This window comes from Camelus dromedarius, chromosome X, assembly GCF_036321535.1.
Source record: "Camelus dromedarius isolate mCamDro1 chromosome X, mCamDro1.pat, whole genome shotgun sequence".
NCBI lineage: Eukaryota > Metazoa > Chordata > Mammalia > Artiodactyla > Camelidae > Camelus > Camelus dromedarius.
Genome location: NC_087472.1, coordinates 43,708,580 through 43,718,898, shown reverse-complemented (window position 1 = coordinate 43,718,898; position 10,319 = coordinate 43,708,580). Strand labels below are relative to the sequence as shown.

The 10,319-nt window shown below is 38.2% G+C and overlaps 1 pseudogene; it reads left to right on the top strand.

Moving 5' to 3' along the window:
* The first annotated feature begins 9,343 nt into the window (after positions 1–9,343).
* On the top strand, positions 9,344–9,808 carry LOC105085514 (histone H3.3A-like; annotated as a pseudogene).
* Positions 9,809–10,319: the final 511 nt, after the last annotated feature.

The following is a 10,319-nucleotide window of genomic DNA, read 5'->3' as shown; positions in this document are numbered from 1 at the left end:
TAACGTTCTGGAGGTCAGAAACCAGACCTGGGTTGCAGTCAAGGTACCGGCAGGCCTGCATTCCTTTCTGGCAGCTCAAGGGGAGAATCTGTTTCCTTGCCTTTTCCAGCTTCTAGAGACCACCTGTAGTCCTTGGCCCATGGACACTTATACTATCTTCAAAGCCAGCAATTTCTTTCCAACCTCTGCTTCCATCATCACCTATCCAACTCCAACTCTTCTGCCTCCCTCTTTCACCTTTCAAGGACCATTACGATTGTCTTTAGGGCCTGCCTGGATAATCTCCCCACCTCAAAATACTCAGTCCGTTCATCTCAGTAAAGCCTCTTTTGCCATGGAAGGTAACAAATTCATAGACTCTGGGGATTAGGATGCTGACATCTTTGGAGGACTATTATTCTGACTTCCACATAGTCTACGCAATTAGCAACTACACAAGACAGTACAAATAGAGAGAAGCATGGTGGTATTTAGCGAATACCAAGAGGTTTGTGTTTTTTAGGAAGCAAAACAAGATATGCATCAATTTTAGATTTTGTTCTATGAAATATGCATGTCAAACTCCAGTAAATTTCCTGAGCATATTCAAATATAGTCTAAATAAGAATAAAAAAGTCCAAGAGTTAATTATTATTACCAGCTACATGGCATTCTAAGTACATTAACCAGATCTTCCCAAGGAAAACAACTGAAAGTGATGGATAATTTATTTCTTTTAATTTTTTACTCATTAAAGGACCATGAAGAAAGTAAAGAATATTCAAGTCAAACTCTAAGACACTTCAACACAGTTATCAAATAATTTCCACTTTTAAAGCACCAATAAATATGATCACACTGTGAGAAATCACAAAATAAATAATAAAAGACACTATGAGTAAGAAGTAGGAGAAAAAAATAAAACAGCCAAATTAGATCCGCAAATGCTTTAGAAATTGCAAATGTAAAATAAGTAGGTTAAACATATTTATAAAAATGAATGAAAAGGATAAAAAGTGAATAAAGGCAAAGAAACTATCAGAAATTGAGCATATTGGAAAAAGGACTAAATTTAACTCTGAAAATGAAAAAAAAGAGAAGAATTTCCAGTAATAGCAGGTCACATAATTTGGCTTAACCTTCTTGCTGAAATGCGCATATGAAATATGCTGAGAAATGATATTTTAAAATCCATTTTAAAATGTTAATAGCTAAAGAGATAATATAGAGACTCCCAGTTCTGGACAAAATGATGTAGACTCATTATCCCTGCTCATCCCTGCTAATTACAACGAAAAACTGTACATAACACAACAATTGTAAGAGGAGATTAAAAGATGGAAAGACAAAGGGGGACTGGCTAGGGACTTCACGACTTGAGGAAAAACACAGCAGTGAGTTCCTGGGGTTCTGAATTTATCTTTCATATATCCTGGGTTGGGTACTGCAACTACAGAACCCTGCAACCCAGACTATCACAAGAATTAGACAAAAATAAATCCCAAGCAAAGCCTGCTCTCTTTAGCCCAAGGACTGGGAAAGAGATAGCACAGAAAGACAGAAATTTGCCCTACCTCAGAGGAAAAAAAACATGGATAATCCCCACCACCACCTCTCCTTTCCACTGGTGTTACAGGAAATCAAGCAGAAAGTCTGGACTCCCGTGCCCCAGGTGGTAACAGATATCCCAAGAAAGTGTATTCCTCCCTCCACCAGCAGTGCAGTGGAGACACAGCAGGTAGTGTAGATGTCCAGCTCCTCACTTGGTGGTAGCCCATAACCTAGGGTAGCACTTTCCAACTGTAGCGATAGTGACAGTGGAAAGGCTGCAAGAGGCCAGGGCAGGCTTTTTATCTCCCTGTCACGTTGTCTGGGGAGGTGCCTACCTCCCTGCTGGATAAAACAGGGAGTCTGGTAACATGACCCCCACCTGGTAACAACAGAAAACTAGTCCTCTCTCCCACAGGAGCAGCATCTGCAGAGACAGAGTGGAGAAACTGCTTTATGGTCCCTTATAAGCCAGTATCAGGCAGCCCAGAGAGACACTTTCCTGCTCCAGTGGCAACGTCAGCAAAGGCCGGGTAGGGAATCTGGACTCCCACTTCCCAACCACCAGTAGCAAGTGACTGAGTGCATGGCTCCATTCCTATGTGGGCACACTGTAGTAACAGACAAAGTGAAGAGTCTGGATTTGCACTCATTGTCCAGCAGCATCAAATGGTGCCGTCACACTGCCAAACAGGAAATAAAGAAAGAATAGCAGAGAAATGGAAGTCGGAGAAAGAGATTCTTTATACATTTACAGGAAGTCCTGGGAAGGTCCCTGAATGACTCATACATGAAACTAACTAGTATCACACACCTGAAAGTTTGAGAATTCATCTACAGTATAGAAAATCACCCTAGTTTTCAGAATGGCTTCCAAGTAGCACTAAGCAGACCAGAATAGGACTGTAATGGCTCTGGATACTTAGTTGTCATTGGACCCACAGCCCGAAAAAGTAGGCTAGGACTTGTACAATAAAAACAAATACAGAGGGAAGAGGGTAACAAAACAGAGTTGGAAGATCCTGAACTCACCTCTTCCCATCGACTCACCAAATTACAACTATGTACAGAGCAACTTTCTATAAGAGCAACCTGAAGACTAGCAGAAAAGATTACCTACAACTAAAGATATAAAGAAGGAGTCACAACGAGATAGGTAGAAGGGACAGAGAGGTGGTATAGGCAGGACCAACACCCCCAGAACAGGTACCCACAAGCAGGAGGAAAATCACAACCATGGAGAGTCTCCCCCTAACCAAGTGGACTTATTCCAGAAATATAAGGATGGTTCAATATCCACAAATCAATCAACATGATATACCACAGTAACAAACCGAAGAATAAAAATCATGTAATCATTTCAACAGATGAAGAAAAATCAGGAGAAAATTCAACATCCATTTATGATAAAAACTCTCAACAAAGTGGGTATAGAGGGAATCTACCTCAACATAATAAAAGACGTTTATGGCAAACCCACAACCAACATCACACTCAAAAAGTGAAAAGCTGAAGGCATTTCCTTTAAAATCAGGAACAAACCAAGGATGTCAACTCATTTTTATTTAACATAGTATTGGAAGTCCTAGCCACAGCAACCAGGCAAGAAAGAGAAATAAAAGAAACTCAAATTGAAAAGGAAGCTCTAAAACTGTCACTGTTTGCAAATGACAAGATAATACAGAAAATCCTAAAGAGGCTACCAAAAAAGCCATTAGAACTAATAAATGAATTCAGTAAAGTTGAGGGATACAAATAACTGGTTTCAAACTATACCACAAAGATATAGTAATCAAAACAGTGTGGTACTGGTACAAAAACAGACACATAGATCAATGGATCAAAATAGAGAGCCCACAAATAAACCCATCCATATACAGTCAATTAATCTACAATGAAGGAAGCAAAAATATACAATGGGGAAAAAAGTCTCTTCAGTAAGTGATGTTGGGAAAAGTGGACAGCTACATGCAAAAGAATCAAAACTGAACTACTTTCTCACACCATATAAAAATAAACTCAAAATGGATTAAAGACTTATGCAAGACCTAAAATCATAAAACTCCTAGAAGAAAACATAGATAGTACACTCTTTGGCGTTGGTCTTAGCAATATTTGGGGGGAAATCTGTATCCTACATCAAGGGAAACAAAAACAAAAATAAACAAATGGCACTACATCAAAATTAAAAGCTTTTGCACAGCAAAGGAAACTTTCAACAAAATGAAAAGGCAGCATAATGAATGGGAGAAGATATTTGCTAGTGATATATCTGATAAAGGGATAATATCCAAAATATACAACGAATGCATACAGCTCATTCAAAAACCAAACAATGCAATAAAAAAATGGGCAGAGGACACAAATAGATACTTTTCCAAAGAAGTCATATGTGTCAACAGACACATGAAAATGCTCAGTATCAGGGAAATGTAAATCAAAACCACAATGAGTTACCACTTCATACCTGTCAGGATAGCTATCACCAAAAAGATAACAAATAACATGTTGGTGAGGATGTGGAAAGACAGGAACCCTCATGTGCTGTTGGTGGGAATGTAAATTGGTGTGGCCACTATGGAAAACAATATGGAGCTTCCTCAAAATTAGAAGTGCCATGTGATCCAGCAATTTCACTTCCGGATATTTACCCAAAGAAAACAAAAACACTAATTTGAAAAGTTGTATGCATCCCAATGTTCACTGCAGCATTATTTACAATAGCCAAGACACAAAAGCAACCCAAGTGTCCACTGACAGATGAATGGATAATGGAGATATTTTATATATACACACACACACACACACACACACACAAACATATACAGAATATTATTCAGCCATAAAAAATAATGAAATCTTTCCATTTGTGACAACATAGGTAAATCTAGAAGGTATTAATCTAAGTAAAATAAGTTAGAGAAAGACAAAGACTGTATGATCTCATATGTGAAATCTAAAAAACAAGCAAACAAAACAAAGCAAAAGCAGACTCATAGATGCAAAGAACAAACAAATGAGTGGCTTCCAGGGAGGAGGGGTTGGGGGTGTAAAATAGGTAAAGGAGGCACAAACTTCCTGTTATAAAATAAAAGCTATGAGGATGTAATATACATCATAAGGAATATGGTTAATAATGTTGTAATAATTTGATATGTGGACAGTTACTTGACTTACTATGGTGATCATTTCACAATGTATGTGAATGTCAAATCACTGTGGAGTACACATGAAAATAACATAATATTGTATGTCAACTATATTTCAATACAAAGTCATAAAGGGTGAATCTGGTAAAACAGAAGATTTAACTAAAATCTGTAGTCTAATATAATAATATCCAAAACATCCAAGATTCAATAGAAAATCACTCACATACTAAAAAACAGGAAAATCACAACCTGAAAAAAACAATAAATAGAGTGAACATGAGGTTTATTCTGATGCTGGAATTATCTAATGTATATTTTAAAGTAAAAATCATAAAAATGCTTCAGTGAGCAATTATAAATATTCTTTGAATAAATGAAAAAAGCAGGAGTTGAGGTGATAGGGTCCCAATGACAACATTCAACTGCTAAAGGCAAGGCAGGCATAATTACCATAGTGGACAGCAGAGTCAGAGCAGTAATCAGAATAGTCTGACTCTTGCAGACCTATGATGTTGGCTACTTGCTCATGGTGTTCCTAGAATGAAACAGACAGGAAGCCTACCAGATTCTTACTTGATCTGTATAAGCAGAAAAGTTCCATGTCAAGAAAACAAAAGTTTAATCTGAATCTTTAAAAGACAGCCACAGCCCCTCATCAATTCCCAGACTTGATGCAGTTTATGAACCCAGAATCCCTTGATGAGCAACCTTGAAGAAGGGTCCTGGTACACTATCAAAAATTTATGCTATTAATCCTTTTCCCAATCTTCCCCATAGGGATCTACAGCCTTTTATGAGAGTAACTGTGCACTTAGAAAAATAACTAATCAGACCTTTGGGGGACTACTGGACACTGGCTTTGAAAGGACACTAATTTTACGATTCCCAAAACATCACTGGGGGTCACCAGTCAGAGTAGAGGATTATGGAGGTAAGGTGATCAATGTAGTTTTAGTTCAGGTCCATCTTCCAGGGACCCAGTAGGTCCCAGAACCCATTGTATGGTTATTTCTCCAGTTCTGGAATGCCTAAATGGAATACACACACGCACGCACACTCAGCAGCTGGCAGAATCCACATATTGATTCCCCAACCTCTGGAGTGAGGGAAATGGTGGGAAGAACCATGTAAAAGCCACTAGAACTCCTCTACCTAGAAAAATAATCAATCAAAAGCAATACCACAGTACCAGAGGGATAGCAGAGATTAGTGCCACCATCAAGAACTGGAAAGGTGCAAAGGTGATGATTCCCACAACATCCCCATTCAACTCGCTGGTCTGGCCTGTGCAGAAGACAGATGGGTCTTAGAGACTGAAAGGGGATTATTGTACACTCAGTCAGGAAATGGTTCCAATTTCAGCTGCTAAACCAGATGTGGTTTCATTGTTTGAGCAAATTAACACATCCCCTGGTACCTAATATGCAGCTATTGATCTGGCAAATGATTCTTCTCTGTATCTGTTAGTAAGGACCACCAGAAACAATTTGCTTTCAGCTGGCAAGACAAGCAATACACCATCACTATCCTAGCTCAGTGGTATATAAATTCTACAGCCTTATGTCATAATTTGGTTCACAGAGATCCTGGTTGCCTTCATTTGCACAGAATATCACACTGGTCCTTTACACTGATGACATTATGTAGATTGGACCTAGTGAGTAAGACAGAGCTACTACTCTAGACTTATTGGTAAGACATTTACTTGCCAAAGGGTAAGAAACAAATCCAACAACAATTCAAGGATATCCTACTTTAGTGAAACTTGCAGAGGTCCAGTGGTGTGGAGCATGTCAAGCTATCTCTTCTAAGGTTAAGGACAAGTATTTTATCTGGTCCCTCCTACAACCAAAAAGAGGCACATTGCCTAGTGGGCCTCTTTGAATTCTGAAGGCAACCTACTTCTCAGTTTGGTATGTTACTCTAGCTCATTTACCAAGTGTCTCAAATAGCTACTAGCTTTGAGTGGGACCCAGAATAACAGAAGGCCCTGTAACTCGTCCAGCCTGCTGTGCAAGCTGTTTCACCACTTGGGACCCATGATCCAGCAGATCCAATGATGTGTGAATTGTCAGTGCCACAGAGGGAAGCTGTTTGGAGTCTATGTCGAGGTGAACTGCAGGGTAAGCCCTCAGGATTTTCCAGCCAAGCCTTGCAATCTACTGCAGATCACTAACCCCCTTTTGAGAAAGAACTCTTGGCCTGCTACTGGGCCTCAGTAGAAACTGAATATTTAACCATGGGCCACCAAGTTATCTTGCAACTTGAACTGACCATCATGAACTGGGTATTATCTGACCCACCAAGCTATTAAGTTGGTATGCAAAGCAGCACTCCATCATCAAATGTAGGTGGAATATATGAGATTGGGCCTGAAATGGCTCTGAAAGTACAGTAAGTTTCATGAAGATGTTGTCCAAATGCCCATTATCCCTACTCCTGTTACACTATCTTCTTCTCAGCCTGTACCTATGGCCTCATGGGGAGTTCCCTACGATCAGTTGACAGAGGAAGAGAAATATCAGGCCTAGTTTACAGAAGGATCTGTAAGATACACAGGTACCACCCAGAAGTAGACAGCTGCAGCACTACAATGCTTTTAAGGGACACCCTTGAAGGACAGTGGTGACGTGGAGTCCTCCCAGTGGGCAGAACTTGTAGTCATGCACCTGTTTGTTCACTGCTTAGAAGAAAAAAATGGCCAGACATTCATAGGATGTGGCCAGTGGTTTGGCTCAATGGTCAGGGACTTAGAAGTAATATGTTTGGAAAATTAGCAATAAGGAAAACTTGAGATAGAAGTATGTGGCTGTGCTTCTTTGGGCAAAAAATGTGAATATATTTGTGGCCCACATAAGTGTTCACCAAAGGGTGACCTCTGTAGAGGAGGAATTTTAACAATCAAGTGAATATAATGACCATTCTGTGGATATCAGTTAGCTTCTTTGCTCAGCCACCTAAGTCATTGCCCAATGGGCTCATGAACAAAGTGGCCATGGTGGCAGGGATGGAAGTTATGCATGGGCTCAGCAGAAAAATATGCTATTATAACTATCTTCAAAGACTTAAGAAATTATGTTTAAAGAATTAAAGGAAGTATGACAAAAATGTATCCTTAGAGAGAGAATATTAATAAAGATTTAGAAATGATAAAAAGAATCAATTAGTAATTCAAGAGTTGAGAAATACTATAACTGAAAAAAAAAGTTCACTAGAGAAGCTCAATAAAAGACTTGAGGTTGCAGAAAAGAATCAGTGATTCTGATGATAGATCAATAGAGATTATCCAGTCTGATGAACAAAAAGAAAAAAAGAATGAAGAAAAATAACAGAGCATGAGGGACCTGTGGGACATCATCATCTTCAAGGAGATCAACATATACATAATGGGAATCACAGGAGAAAAGAAAGAAGGGGCTGATAAAGTATTTGAAGAAATAATAGAGGCAAACCTGCCAAAATTGATGAAAAGCATTAATCTGAAGATCGAAAAAGCTCAACAATCTCAAATTAAGATGAACTGAAAGAGATAACACCAAAACATGCCATAGTCAAATTGACAAAGGTCAAAGAAGAAAATCTTGAATGCAGAAAGAAAAAGACTTAAGAGATACAAGTGTTTCTGAATGCAATTAGCAGCTGACTTCTCATGAATATTAGAATAACAATGAATAACAGAAAACAGGGAGGTGACAGCTTCAAATTGCTACAAGAAAATGACTGTCAGGCAAGAATTCTTAAAAAATCCCCTAAGAAATTTCCCTTATAAAAATCTCCTTTAAAAATAAAGATGAAATTAAGACATTTATAGATAAATAAAAACTGAGAAAATGTACTGATATCAGATCAGACTTATAGGAAATACTAAAAGGAATCCTTCAGGCTGATAGGCAAGGACACAGGATGGTAACTCAAATGTAGAACTCAGGAGAACTGGTAAAAGTAGTTATATATGTATTATAAAAGATAGTATACATATTTTTGTTCCTAACTCTTTTCTTCTTGTACCTATTTTAGAGGGAAACAAAACAATAATTACCAAACTGTGTTGACAGGTTTATAAAACATAAAGTTATAATTTGCATGACAATAATAATACAGAGAATGAGGGAAGGACTGGAGTTTATTGGAGCTAAGTTTTTATATACTATTGAAATTAAGTTAGCATTAATCTGAATATGATGTTTTTCAGTTAAGATGCTAATTATATTCCCCAAAGTAACCAATAAGAAAATTATGTCTGAAAGATATATCATGAAAGAAACAACAAAGAAATTTTAAAGGCACATTAAAAATATCTACTCAATTAAAAAAAAAAAGGCAGGGCTTGAGAACTACAAGGCGGAAAAAATGTAAGACATATAGAAAACAAGCTGGAAAATTGGGAGATGTAAACCTACCTTATCAGAAATTACATTAAATATAAATGGATTAAACATTCTTATCTAAAGTCACATATTAGCAGAATGGGGTAAAGAAAAACAAACCACAAACATGATCCACCTATGTGCTATCTTCAAGAGACATGCTTTAGATTCAAAGACAAAAATAGCTCGAGCAGGAGCCAGTGGCCCTTCAGCGTGTCCTTTGTCCGCTGCCGTCACTCTCCAACACCAGTGCCATTTCTAGCTTGCCGAGCTCAAGCCAAAGGAGATGGGGGGTAAATAAAGAGGTCTCTATACCATGGCTGGTACACAGCAGACTGCCCGCAAATCAACCGGTGGTAAAGCACCAAGTAAGCAACTGGCTACAAAAGCCCCTCGCAAGAGTGCACCCTCTACTGGAGGGGTGAAGAAACCTAATCGTTACAGGCCTGGTACCGTGGCACTCCATGAAATTAGACATTATCAGAAGTCCACTGAACTTCTGATTCGCAAACTTCCCTTCCAGTGACTGGTGTGGGAAATTGCTCAGGACTTAAAAACAGATCTGCGCTTCCAGAGTGCAGCTATTGGTGCTTTGCAGGAGGCAAGTGAGGCCTATCTGGTTGGCCTTTTTGAAGACACCAACTTATGTGCTATCCATGCCCAACATATAACAATTATGCCAAAAGACATCCAGCTAGCACGCCGCATACGTGGAGAACGTGCTTAAGAATCCACTATGATGGGAAATATTTCATTCTTTAAAAAAAAAAAACTCTGCTTGTTATTGGTAGTTCTGAATGTTAGATATTTTTCTCCCTTGGGGTCAAAAGGTAACTAAGTATATGATTGCAAGTGGAAAAATAGGGGACAGCAATCAGGTATTGGCAGTTTTTCCATTTTGATTAGTGTGTGAATTTTTAATATAAACACGGGGACATAAAGCATTAATGCAAGTCAAAATGTTTCAGTGAACAAGTTTCAGCAGTTCAACTTTGTAACAATTATAAATAAACTTGTTAAATTTTTCTGGACAATGCCAGCATTAGGATTTTTTTAAAACAAGTAAATATCTTATTGACAGCAACTAAATGGTGTTTGTAGCATTTTTATTATACAGTAAATTCCATCCATTCACTATACTTTTCTAACTGAGTTGTCCTACATGCAAGTACATGTTTTTAACATTGTCTGTATTCTGTGTTGGTCCTGTAAGTTTGCTATTAAAATACATTAAACTATTTTTTAAAAAAAGACAAAAATAGTTCAAAAGTAA